Genomic DNA, 13243 nt, shown 5'->3' with positions numbered 1-13243 from the left:
GTTACACCGGCCCTGGGTGACCTGATGTCTCACGCCAAAGGGAGGAAGTGGAGTGGCCGCATTTAAACCCTATTCATAGGATCGCCATAAGTTGGGATCGACGTGAAGGCAGTCCATTTCCATTTTTTTTCATGAGGGATCTAAGGTTCCAGTCTGGGCACCTGACCAGGCTTCCATAAGGAGCTTGGAAGTGATGGTGGCCACAAAGCTTGCCAAGGAGATAGCTGCCAATAGAATTTTGGGTCCCTTCCCTTCTCCCCCCCCGCCAGAGCTTCGAATCTCACCCCTTGGTACCATGCCTAAAAAACAGCTGGGTGAGTACCGGCTCATTCAGAATCTCTCCTCCCGAAGGGTAGTTCTGTCATCTCTCCTGATGGCATCTCTCCTGATGCAGCCTCAGTCAGGTACACATCTTTTGATGAGGTTGTCAGGGTGGTGAGAAGAGCTGGCAGAGGGGCTCTGCTGGCAAAGTGTGACATCAAGTCAGCCTTCCGCCTCCTGCCCATGCACCCCCAAGGACATTGACCTTTTGGGCTTCCAGTTCTGCGGACAATTCTATGTGGACCGAGCCATGCCTGTGGGTTGCTCCATATCATATTCCACTTCTGAAGCAATGGAGTTTCCTTCTGGTGCCATGAGACGCTGTTGGAGGCGGAGCTTCAGGTCCAGTCCGATGCAGCTGGTAGTCTTGGCTTTGGAGTTATCTTCTGCATTGAGTGGTGCACTGAGAGGTGGCCTGTTGACTGGTGAAAGGCGGTGGTTACTACTGATCTAACCTTCTTGGCGTTTTTCCCCATTGTAGTGCGCACATCTGGCCTCTTGCATTCCAGAACCGTACGGTACAGTTTTGGTGTGACCATCAGGCCACGTCCATGTTATTAACACAGAGACTTCTCAGTAGGCATGAGCAATGCACCTAGTTAGGGCTTTTGTTTCGCAGTGCTTACGTTTTAACATCCTTTATGTGGCCAGGCATGTTCCAATCCTCCAGAACAGCACTGCTGACGCCCTTTCTTGCTTCCAGATGGAGCGTTTCTGGAAGTTGGCTCCAGGCACTTCATCCGTCCTGACCCAGACGCCTGCCAGCCTCTGGAGCCTTGGCAGATGGAAGCAAGCATTGCCATAGCCTTGGTGCTCAGTACTTGGAGAGCCTACCAGCTCACTTGTGCTGAATTCTGGGAGTTTTGAGAGGCTAACGATCTACAACAGCAGTGGCCCATCCCACTGAGCCACTTTATACAATTTTTAGTTCCCTTAAAGGCTAGGGGTAAGGCAGTCACCACCCTCACGGGTCAATTGTCAGCCCTGGCATTTCAGTCAAAGGCCAGGGACTTTCTTGTGGTCACGGCTGACTTCAGGATCCAGAAGATGTTAGAAGGATGGGCCAGAATATCACTAGGGATAGAAAGATCTGTCAATTTCGGTTCCTTCCTTTTCTCATTTTTCCAGTGTTAAATTCAGTTCTCTACATTTCTGCAATTTTTTAAAAGAATAATCCTCATGAAAATTCTTCAATATTTTAGTGCGAATTTCTCCAAACACATTTTTGTAGGCAGTTTTGATAAAGGTACACATTTTTGCAAGCCATTTCTCATCATTTCATGTCTTTTTGCAAGTTATTGTCACTCAAGTGTTCATTTTTATGTACACTTTCCCCTAATATATGCATTTTTGTAAATGTTGTTTAGTTGGCGAACTGCATCCCAAAATTTGAATAAATGAATTTGGAAGGGTGGCTATGTCCCAGTTCTCATATGGTTTCAGAAAGTGTGAATTTGATGAATTCTTCTTCAAATGTGAACTGAATCGAAATTCTCACCCATCCCTAAATATCACCCACCATCCCTGATAAGAGGCAGCCGTTTACACCTGCTATTATTTTGCAACTGTTTCCACAGTTTCAGGGCCTCTGTTCATCTTCATACGATGCAACTCTCTTCTTGGCAGCTTCTCTTACAGCATTTTATGGGGCCTTTCGCCCTAGAGAGCTGCTGGCTGGTTCAAAGAGGGATCTCTCTGCCAGGATCCTCCAGCTTAGTGACTGTGGATTATCCGAGTCAGCAGCCTGTCTTACCTTACCCATGTCCAAAACCAGAGCTTGGAAAAGTTACTTTTTTGAACTACAACTCCCATCAGCCCAATCCAGTGGCCATGCTGGTTGGGGCTGATGGGAGTTGTAGTTCAAAAAAGTAACTTTTCCAAGCTCTGTCCAAAACAGATCACAATGGGAAGCAGGTTGTACTAGGTCCTTGCCTGATTTTGCAGTTATGCTCTGTTGCCACCTTGCGGGGTTACCTAGAAGCTCGGCCTCCAGGCCCAGGTTACTTCTTCATTCACAGAGACCGGTTTCCATTCATGCAATCTCAATTTTGGGCAGTCCTCAAACGGGCTTTGATGATGTGTTGCTGTGACCCAGCAGTATTTGGCCTGCATTGCTTTCGCATAGGGGCAGCTACTGCCAAGGCCCTAATGGGCCTCTCAGCCTCCGAAATATGGGCTATCGGCAGATGGTAATCTGCAGCTTACAAAGCATCTGTCCTATATGATGGAGCACCTTGTGAGGAGGCAGTCGGTGACCTGTGGGTGGTAGTGCATATGAGTGGATAGTCAAGGGCAGATAGCGATCTTCAGTCTCATGACTCATACAAATGCTGGTGTGCATGGAGTTGCAGCCAAGGGCAGATAGAGATCTGCACAGTTTTGTCCAGTTGGTATGTTGAAGTTGTTCTGCTTGGTAATTGTTTTCTTCCCTTCTTCCAGGTCTCAGGCTCCTCCCTTACCCAGTGTGTGTTTTGTTATGTGGGCATTCCATTCTCTTCTGGGCTCTCAGTAGGGATTCATCCTCAGACCTGGGAACCCAGCTCTATCTTTCAGGCAGGGCTAATTTGCACTGGCAGGCTAGGAGAGGAATACTATGGGGTGAACCTCTTCCTACACTGTGGTGGGCATTCTCAGCCAGACCCCCAGTTAACATCTTAGTTGTTCACTTGGGTGAGAATGGTCTTGTACAGCGACCTGGCTTAGATCCATTCTATAATGTGGTGCATGATCTGGGATGGATCAAGTACAATTTCTCCCATTGTTTGGTTCCCTGGTCTGCACTACTGGAGCAACGGGTAAGGAGCTGCAGGTTTGGAGGGTCATGAAATTGATTGGGCTAGGCAGGGAGTGAACAGGAGGGTTAAGAAGCTTGTACCAGCAAAAGTGTGGGGTTACATCGCACATCCGAGGACTTGCATTAATTTCCCCCAATTATTTAGGGATGATGGGATTCACCTCTCTGAACTAGGATGTGGTATGTTATTGGAGGATTAGCTCAAGGGGTTGGCAGAGTTGTTGGGGTTAGTGGGATGAGGTATTTAAGCATGAGCTATATGCCTCTCATGGCATTGAGTTTGGGGAGGTAAGGTATTTGGGGGGAGAGATGTACAGGTAGGTATACTGAGGCATTATTGGGTAAGGATGTCCTTCAGGACTCTTGCAGGCCTCTGGGTCTGTAGGATGCCCATGTGGACTGTCATGGGCATCAGGGTGAATATGTGTACAGTGGAGCAAGGATGCACATGGGGGATCCACTACCAAGGCTCACCTAGCAAGGAGGGAGCCTTAGCCCATGTCCTTGCCTGAGGAGCCATAGCTAGAATCATAGAATCATAGAATAGTAGAGTTGGAAGGGGCCTATAAGGCCATCAAGTCCAACCCCCTGCTCAATGCAGGAATCCAAATCAAAGCATTCCCGACAGATGGCTGTCCAGGTGCCTCTTGAATGCCTCCAATGTCGGAGAGCCCACTACCTCACTAGGTAATTGGTTCCTTTGTCGTATGGCTCTAACAGTTAGGAAGTTTTTCCTGATGTCCAGTTGAAATCTGGCTTCCTGCAACTTGAGCCCATTATTCCATGTCCTGCACTCTGGAATGATCGAGAAGACATCCCGGCCCTCCTCTATGTGACAACCTTTCACAGCTATCAGCTGTGATACTTGCCCAGGGGTCTGCAGGGATTGCATCCGCACCAGAATAGTTCAATTCCTCACCTGCCCATGTGTTATAATTGGTTGATTGGATATTCTTGAATTTGAAATACTAAATTTGATGCTACAGATGGGACAATGGATAGCAGTTTCCGAAAAAGGAAAGGAAATACCTGCCATGGCTGCAGCCTTTGAGATTCCAACCTGTCCGCTCCACCCACCATCAACATCTGCTTGGATCTGGTTGAATACACTGCATCTAAGGCGTGTGCGATCGTTTGGACGCTGAAGTAAGTGCTGTAGCTGTCTTGAGACAGGGCTCTCTCCAGCTCCTCTTGGGGCAGAGTTTCCAGTTCCTTCTCCTCTGTGCATCTTGTCCAACCTCTCACTGCCAACACATGTTTTGAATAGCAACAAAGGAACGCTTTCCTCCAAAACTGTAGAAGAGCAGGTGAAATTGGAGCATAGTAGTCATATTTTGTTCTTTTGGGGGAGTTCATGACAAAGGACAGAGAACCATGGATGCACTTGAAGTCCTCAGGAACAAAATACAAATTCCAGTTGATGTCCTGAAAATGTGTTGTAATCCAGACTTTTGCCTGAAATTGTGTCCCAAATACCTGTAGTAGTCCTATAAATAGATTCCTTCCTCTCAGAGTGTTTTCATAGTAAATAATTACACTGACTTGTCTCCATATTTCCAATGCTTTGAACAGGTCGAATGTTTCAAAAATATTCTTTTCAACTAGTTTTTTTGATAAGGCTATACAGATTCCACTGCTCAACAACAGAGGGGTCAGTGTACTCAAGAATCTTTCTCCATTGTCATTGTCTTGACCCAAGAGGCCAATCCACATCCATCCAAAATGAAGGAGCAACTTGACAATCCCCCAGCACTGAGTTTCATCTTTGGGGACCATCCGGTAGACAAAAGGGAACTGGGTCTTATCATCAAGAACCTGAGCATTAAAGCCATAACTGATCTAGTGAGGAAAGGAAGAGATGGGTGTTTTGTATTGGTTTCAGGATAAGAAACAGACATTTTTAAAGCTGAAATGATTAATATCTAACAAAATTTGTGTTAGGTCCGGCTGACGGCAGTTTGGATCTGAAACATCTGGAGGGTGCCAGTTTGGTGGAGGCTGGCTTTTGAAGAAAGAGCCCTAAATGCATAGGTCAGACTTTCCCAATTTTCTGTTGCCCCTTCTTGACTCCCTAGAGCAACTGCAATTCTCTGTCCCTCCATGGCTCCCCCTTCATACCTGTGGGATTTTGTAGATGCCTGACATGGTTGAAATCTCTTTCGAAATTACAGAATTGGCCCCTTCAAGAACAGCCAGCAACTTGTTCTGTTTTCCACAGCTATAGTTTGGAATATTGCTTCCGCCTCCTGCAAGCAGGTCTATCATGGCATTGGAAGTCATCCTTTCATTAAAATAGTTCTCATAGAGGTTGTATCCCAGGGTGATGTTGGGTAAGAGCCTGGGTTCCTGGTTGATCTCCTGGATGGCGAACAAGAAGGACAAGATGTGCCAGAAGAGTGTAGGTGACAAACTGCAATAAATCAATCAATTACAAAGTGTCAAACTACTATTCAAGATTTAATGAAAACAAACATTATTTGACCCCCAAATAATGGTCTGCATATTTGTAGTGGGGAGGGAGAAAAAGAAGAGACATATCACTGTTGCAAAGTAAATATCATGTTGGGTAACAGCCTGGGATCCTGGCTGATCTCCTGGATGGTGAACAGGAAGGACAAGATGTGCCAGATCTTTGGATGCAGCACACTGCAAAAAAAAAACTGCTTCAAAGGAGGTGCATAAATACTCCTTTGATGAAACTCAGAGCTCAGGCTATTCTCAAAAAAGGGGGGGAAGCTGCAATTGCAATTCCACGTACACACATTAGTAGGGCTTACTTTCCAGCAGACATGGTTAGGATTGCACTATAGGTCAACAAATGCCACTTCAAGCCTGGGTAGCTACAGGCAGTCCAACCCTTCAGTGAAATAAAGCAAGAGGGAGCCGAAAGGACTTCTTGTGTCATTTCCTTGAGAGAAATCAGCTGAGGGGCACGGTGGGAAGAAGGAAGTCTCAGGACTGTGTGTGGATGCCTAGACTCAAAGGGATCCCCCAGATGAACCTGTCTAGGCTTGTGATAGCATACATTATTTGGGGCTGAGGTAAACTCTTGAGTAGTTGCAGTGGGGAAAAATATTCTCTCAGACTAAAATTGCATCAAACTCTCAAGGAGAGACCTGCAGAAAGAGAGTTCCCTTGTCATTCATTTTTCTCCCTGAAGGAACTGTTCTCTCCTCACTCTCATTGCAATGGCTGTGCCACAAATCACATGCCCTCCAAAACATCAGCAGAAAACACTTGAAAGTAACAGCCTGATCCTTCCACCAACAGGCACTGCCTGAGCACTCACACTCCCCTCTGCTGCCCAACGGCCTGTGTGCTGTTAACGGCAGTACACAATAAGACCACACTCATCCATTATTTGATCATGGATAAAGGTGCCGATTTGGTGTGCACCACCAAGACCTGGGTGGGTGAGCTAGGAGGAATTGATCTCACCCAGATTTGCCCACCTGGATACTCTATACAACACCAAAACAGGCTGCAGGGACGGGGGGAGGAGATGCTGTGGTCTACAGAACTTCCATCTCTGTCACCAGGAAACCACTCTGTCTTGGACTTGGCTGTGAAGACCAGCACCTGATGTCAGGGAAGGAGACAGTAAACTGGGGTTGCTGCTATTGTACCATCCACCCTGCTGCCCGGCAGCTTCTCTGACTGTGCTGGTGGAGGCCATCTTGGCTGTGGTATTGGAGGAGCCCAAAACAATAGTCCTGGGTGATTTTGATGTTTATGCTGAAGTTGTCTCTAGTGTTCTGACTCGGGACTTCATGGCCTCCATGGCAATCATGGGACTGTCTCACTTTGTCACCAGTTCAACACATAGGACAGGGCACACACTTGACTTGGTTTTTGCTCCAGATGGAGGAAGGGGTGGTCTGGAGATAGAGAGGGGTGGATGTCACTCAATTGTTGTTCAGAGACTCGTTACCAAATTCTTCCAAGCTGCACAGGAAGTGGATTGGACTGTGAAAGACCAACCCAAATGATGTTTGCATTTTTACAAATTTGTAGGGAGTACAATATCTCAGAGAGGAGGTCAGGTCTCCTACTGCTCTGGTGCATTCACTATAGCTGCCCAATTTCCCTGCTTTTTAAAGTTCGATAGAAATATCTGTTGGCTATAGGTACCTTCTTAAATCACAAGGTTTTTTTTGCCTATTAGTGAATAATTACTTACCCCACAAGCCTGTTTAAAGGGGTCTGGGAAAAGATGTATGGAAGTTGTCGAAAAAAATATTTTGGAAATATGATCCCACTGATGAGGAAGTCTCCAGGCTGGTAGTAATTTTGTGGTCCATTTTCCTCCCTGATCAAATTCAAGGGGCATTTTGCCTTCAAGTTCCCACAGACTCCATGGGACAGTAGCAGCAGAAGTAGCAACATAAGCAACAGGAATCTTATTCTGCCTCTGAGTCCTGCACCTGCCTTGAGAGTCTTCCTCTCTCCTCCAGAGTCAGCTAAACAAAAGAAGACAAACACTTGCAAGGCCCAACCTTTAGTGGCTTCAAAACTATGAGTGTCTTCAGAGCCATTAAACCCATGCAGGAATATCCCCCAGCCCCCATTCATCTGTTCTAAATCTTGACTCACCCTTTCTCTGACACAGGACAGGAGATATTCTGTGCACCAACGTTCTTCCCCAGGCACAGTGGAACAAATAACCTCATTCTACTCTTGATTCTGATGTTTGTACACTCTCCAGAAATATCTCTTGAGCTTTGGAAAGAATAATGATAAATCACCATGATTTTGATCATTATACAGGGATGAAAGTTCATCTCTACAGCATCGCGGACTGTCTGACTGACTCTAGGGGCAGGGGCAGAGCTGGAGATAAACATGTTTTTGAGAAACTGCAGATGTGGCTCCAAAGTTTGACATGAAACAAAGTGTGTGTGTGTGTGTGTGTGTGTGTGTGTGTGTGTGTGTGTGTGTAGGGGGGGTTGATCTGAAGTTTCCTGACAAAAGCATTGAAAGAGCCCTGCAGTTGCATCATTTTCTTTTTTTAAAAAAGGCAGAGTTTGCCAATATTTTTAGGCCCATGGCCACATTTGGGATTTTGAGCAAGCTCTGTGGGTTCACCCCTTCTGGTCACTCCTCTCCCCCCTCCCCAGAACCTCACCATCATCTCTGAGGCAGAAAGAGAGAAGGTCTGTGCACACTCCCTCGTAAAAGTCTGATCCAGGGAAATTAACCTGAGCCTTGATAAGCACATAGAGCTGAAATAGGAAATGGGAGAGTGTCACTCTTGCAACGTCCTCCTTCGGCTCCAGGTACATTTCAATCACTCTATCCTCCTCATGACCCAGGTGGGCAATGAGTGTGTAGTCTCAGAGGATTCACAGATAGCAGAGGAAGTCCTCAAGGGAATCATTGTGCCCATGGGCACCATGTTAGTGACCCCTGTTCACATGTGTGAAGCTAGTGTTATAGCTAGCTTCAAAGCAGGGAACTGATGGAGAAATTATTATATACAAACAGTAACCAGAAACATTATTTTATAAAGGTTTATAATATTTTAATAAGTTTAGTAGTCAGCCAGAATCCTTTTCTCTTTAGAGGTGTCTTTTTCTTTCTGTGCTGGTATGTTTGGCACAGCTTCAACTCTAATAGATAAGATACCATAGAACACTGTGCTGAACATTTCGGTGTCTCTAAGACGTAGAAAGAATTGCAGTCGCTAAAATGCTTAGCTCACTGTGACAATGTACTTTTATGTAAAGTACTGAACATTGCCAAATTCACCAGAACATGATGTAGAAAGTACAGTAGCTGTGCAATGCATATGCAAATGCCTGTGCAATACTGTAATGCCTATGTCATACTGTGTCATACTGATGTGTTAACTCCTGATTGGTAGATGCTAAAGTCTTTGTCCTGAAATGTGTAAAAACACCAGGCAACCAGTGCCAAGTTGCAGTTCTCCACTCACTAAGAGGGAGACTGACCAAGCATATACTTGTCATCCAATAAAGGCCAACTTTTTGCTGCAAACCTGTGTTCTTCCATTTTACTCATGTCCAATGAACTACAAAATTCCAGTCATGTGTTCATCTGGAAAGGTTTAGTATTGCTGTTTCCTTGTGGCCCTGCCCCCAAATGTACATGTTTACTCCCTCCTGAGTATCCATATTGCTAGTTGAGAAGGGGAGGGTTTTTTTTGGTCAATTGCACTCTGAAGCCTTCTCCTTCCCCCCACCCTCTGTCCACACCTCCTCCTTCTTCCTTACAATTCATTCCTGCTTCTGGGGTACTTCCTCCTTCTGGCTTTTGTAACTGTATCACATTGGGTTGTTGTTTCTACAAAATCTGCTATGCTGCGATCAAACGTAAAATCAAATGTTAAATGAATAATGTTTCCACAAAAGCAATTTTGTGTTATTACACAAACAATTCATTGAAAACACGGAGTTTAGAGGAGGTTTTTAACTCAGTTTCCTTGGGCTGATAGGGGGAAGGGGGGCAAAGGGATAAGCTTTAGTGCTTTAATGTGGCATTGATCTTGCAGCCAATGCAGCAGCAGTCAAAACAACTGATGGGGAGGGGAGAGGGAGATAAAAAATGGGGAACATGAGGAAGGGGAGATCAGGTTCTCTACCTCCAGGCAGACAGTTCTCTCTCTCTCTCTCTCTCTCTCTCTGTGTGTGTGTGTGTGTGTGTGTGTGTGTGAGAGAGAGAGAGAGAGAGAGAGAGAGAAAGTGAAAGTGTGTCAGTGTGAGTGTGAGTGTGAGAGAGAGTATGCACTAAGTTGTGTTCTGTTCCTCCAAGCCTGAAACAACCCAGATGTTTATTTGGCTTGCACTGGGGGGTGCATTAGCATTGCCCTTTTGCACATCCACAAACCTGCATTAACGGGAAGAAGGGAAGGAACTTAACGGGGGAGAAAGGGGAAGAAAGGCTAGAGCAACCGGAAGTGGCTGGTTAAGCCAACAGAAACAAAATGGAATTCATGGGGAGTTCATTGGGCAGAGAAAGGGGAGTACCTACAAGTGACGACCCACCCCCCAGCAGGAAACATCAGAGCAAAGTGCCTACATGGCAAGAGTACAGCTAAGTGGAGACAGTTTCTCCTTCATTTTTTCCATTTGAATTGGATTTCTTTAATTCAGGTTTAAAGGGGAAAGCAGCGACATACCATTGTGTTGTCTAAAACGTCATGTGAATTAAACGGGGCTGCAAGTAGCACCAATCTCACAGTAAGTCAGCATGTGAACGAGCCCCCCCACACACATATAGAGAAAGTAACCCAAAATCCTTCATAACAGAGCCATTTTAGTATGGTCAAACCCAGGATTTCTTCACAGATCCCTCATTGGAAAGAGCTATTTAAAAGATGTGGAAGCTATGTTGCCCTTGACAGTGTGCAAATGTATTCTCAACTGGCTGTGTACATGGGTGTCTTCCTTAACAAATACTGTTGCACACATCCCAATCTCTGTGTGGTGTGAGATTTCCAGGACTCCAGTGCTTGCCGAGGGTTTGGTTTCCATGGAATGAAGGTCAATGGAGACAGAGGAGCCTTTATGATGTATGGTTGATTTACACTTATACACAACCTGAGCTTAAGATGGAAATATTCTCAGCAGTAACACTCCAACAGATCTTGCTTCCCTATAAGGTTTCTAGGGGAGATCCCAAATCCATGGCTTGGGGTTCAGCCCAGAGAGCAAACCTCACTGTGTCTTTCCAGCTTCCAGCTCCACATCAGACTAACACAAAATCTACCCTCTGCCCCAACCAGATGAGGGGGAGGGACACCCTCATTCCTACAGCAACACATTGCTGCTTCTGCTATTTTTTATATTCCGTTTTATTGTATTACAATTTGAAAATCCATATTTGGGAACTTATGGCCTAGAAGATGGCGGTTTCTGTATACTACTGTTCCAGTTTTTGTGTTGCTGTTATCAGGATGTTGAAGTTGTTGTCCTAGTATGCAAACTGCTTTGAGACTTCTTGTTGAAAAGTGGCATAAACATTAATAAAACAATAAGAAAATATTATTCTTTTGTGTTTTCAATCTATTAAAATTAGCTTATCCTGAATGGATTTACTTATCAATGTTAGGATTGCTTCTAGTTGTTCATTTTTTATCTATTTTTCATTTCACATGTTACCTACTTTTCGGAAAAGTTACCATACAAATAAAACAGATGATGATGGTGACAATGATGTTAACATGCCGCACATGCGTGCATATTTGCTAGAAAATAAGACCGTGCAAACCCAGTGAGAGTGACCCTAGATGGCCACTGACTGTGTAAAGATGAATGTGGTTGATCATGTTGTGATCAAGCAATGCATGTAAAACATTAAGCTCATTGCAGTACCTATTTTGTGATTAATTCATGATTTCTGCAAAAGGAAGAGAGATTTAGATCTTGTGAGCTAAATTCCCAAGGTATGTGAATTTCATTATTGCTGCGGTGGACATCAATTCTCAAAACTGAATGTTTTAAGAATCAGAGGCCATCTTTTGTTTTTGTGGTCAGGTGCTCCTTTGTATTCAGATCAGGCCTCAGGACAATAATGTAGCACTTGGGAATAAAGATGCAGCCCAGAAGCCCAGCACTGGAGGCCAAGATGGAGAAGACCTGCACGGCGACCATGTATTTCCCCTTCGTGCTCAGGTAGGTGGGCACAAAGGACACCCAAACACTGCAGAAGACCAGCATGCTGAAGGTGATCAGCTTGGCTTCATTGAAGGCCCCAGGCAGCTTCCTGGCCAGGAAAGCCACCGTGAAGCAGATGGTAGCCAGGAAGCCCATGTAGCCAAGGGAACCATAAAACATGGTCACAGACCCTTCGTTGCATTGCAGGGTGATCTCTCTAGCCTGGGAATGCATATCAGACTCAGGGAATGGGGGAGAGATCCCCAGCCAGATGGTGCAGATGATAACTTGGGCACTTGTGCAGGAAATGACAATGGAGTTGGCCAGACTCTTCCCCAGCCATCTCCTCACTTTGTTCCCTGGCTTTGTGGCTAGGAAGGCCAGCACCACAGTAATGGTTTTTGCCAAGACAGAAGAGATGGCAACTGAGAAGATGATGCTGAAGGCCGTTTGTCGGAGAAGGCAGGTAGCTTTCCTTGGTTGGCCAATGAAAAGGAAGGAGGACAGAAAGGAGAGCAGGAGGGAGACGAGGAGGATGAAGGAAAGGTCCCGGTTGTTGGCTTTCACTATGGGAGTTTCAAGGAATTTGATGAAGATTCCTAACACAAAGCCCGTCATTAAGGACAAGAATAGGGAAAAGGAAACTAATATGATCCCCAAATATTCTTCCTAAGTCAGGAAGGTAGTAGTCTTGAGGATACATTGATCTCGCTCCATGTTTGGATGCTGATCATCTGGACATTTCATGCAATGGTCTGCATCTGCAAAGGAGAAAAAGAATGGCTTCAGCATGACTTACATCCAGAACCACTTGTGTTGTATTAGTTATGGGGAAAAGATGCTGACGTGGGAGAATTCAGGAAATAAGAATGAGTGAAATGGAAGGGGAGGGAAAAACCTTGTTCATTTTAGAAATGGAAAGACCTGTCCATTTCACTTCTCTCAGTTGCTCCTTTTTCAAAACTTAAATTCAGTTCTCCACATTTCTGCAGCAATTTGCATTTTTTAAAAAAAAAATCATCATCAAATTTCTACAGGATGTTAGTGCTAATTTCTCCTAATAAACACATTTTACTGACGTTTTTACTACTGCACACATTTTGCAAGTCAATTGTCATATCATACATTTTTGCATTTTATTTTCACTCATATATTCATTTTTCTGCACACTTTCCCCCATCAGATGCATTTTTGTAAACAGGGGTTATTGAACTGCATCGTAAAATTTAAATAAGTGCAAATTTCAAAAGATGGTTGTGTTTCCGTTCTCATATTGTTTCAGAACGTGAGAATTCTATGGATTCGGAACTGAAAAGAATTCTCACCCATTCCTGGTTCATTTACTTATTTAATGTTTACCCTTGTATGCTGCCGCTCCTCTAAGTACATGGAGGTGGGACTCAAAGTTTTTAAAACAACCTTGTGAGGTAGGTTAGGATGAGAGGTAGTTGTTGCGTGTGTGCGTGTGTAGATCATACAAGGATGGAATCCAAGAGCCGCATAGAACAGGAAT

At 44.9% G+C, this 13243-nt stretch overlaps 1 pseudogene; it reads right to left on the bottom strand.

The window, feature by feature from the left end:
* Nucleotides 1-10811: 10811 nt before the first annotated feature.
* LOC133381675 (vomeronasal type-2 receptor 26-like) overlaps nucleotides 10812-13243 on the bottom strand; it is a 41207-nt pseudogene continuing 38775 nt past the window's right edge.

The sequence above is a fragment of the Rhineura floridana genome, chromosome 3 (genome assembly GCF_030035675.1).
Source record: "Rhineura floridana isolate rRhiFlo1 chromosome 3, rRhiFlo1.hap2, whole genome shotgun sequence".
NCBI classification, from domain to species: domain Eukaryota; kingdom Metazoa; phylum Chordata; class Lepidosauria; order Squamata; family Rhineuridae; genus Rhineura; species Rhineura floridana.
Note: the sequence above shows the minus strand (reverse complement) of the source record. Positions and strands in the feature narration are given on the sequence as shown.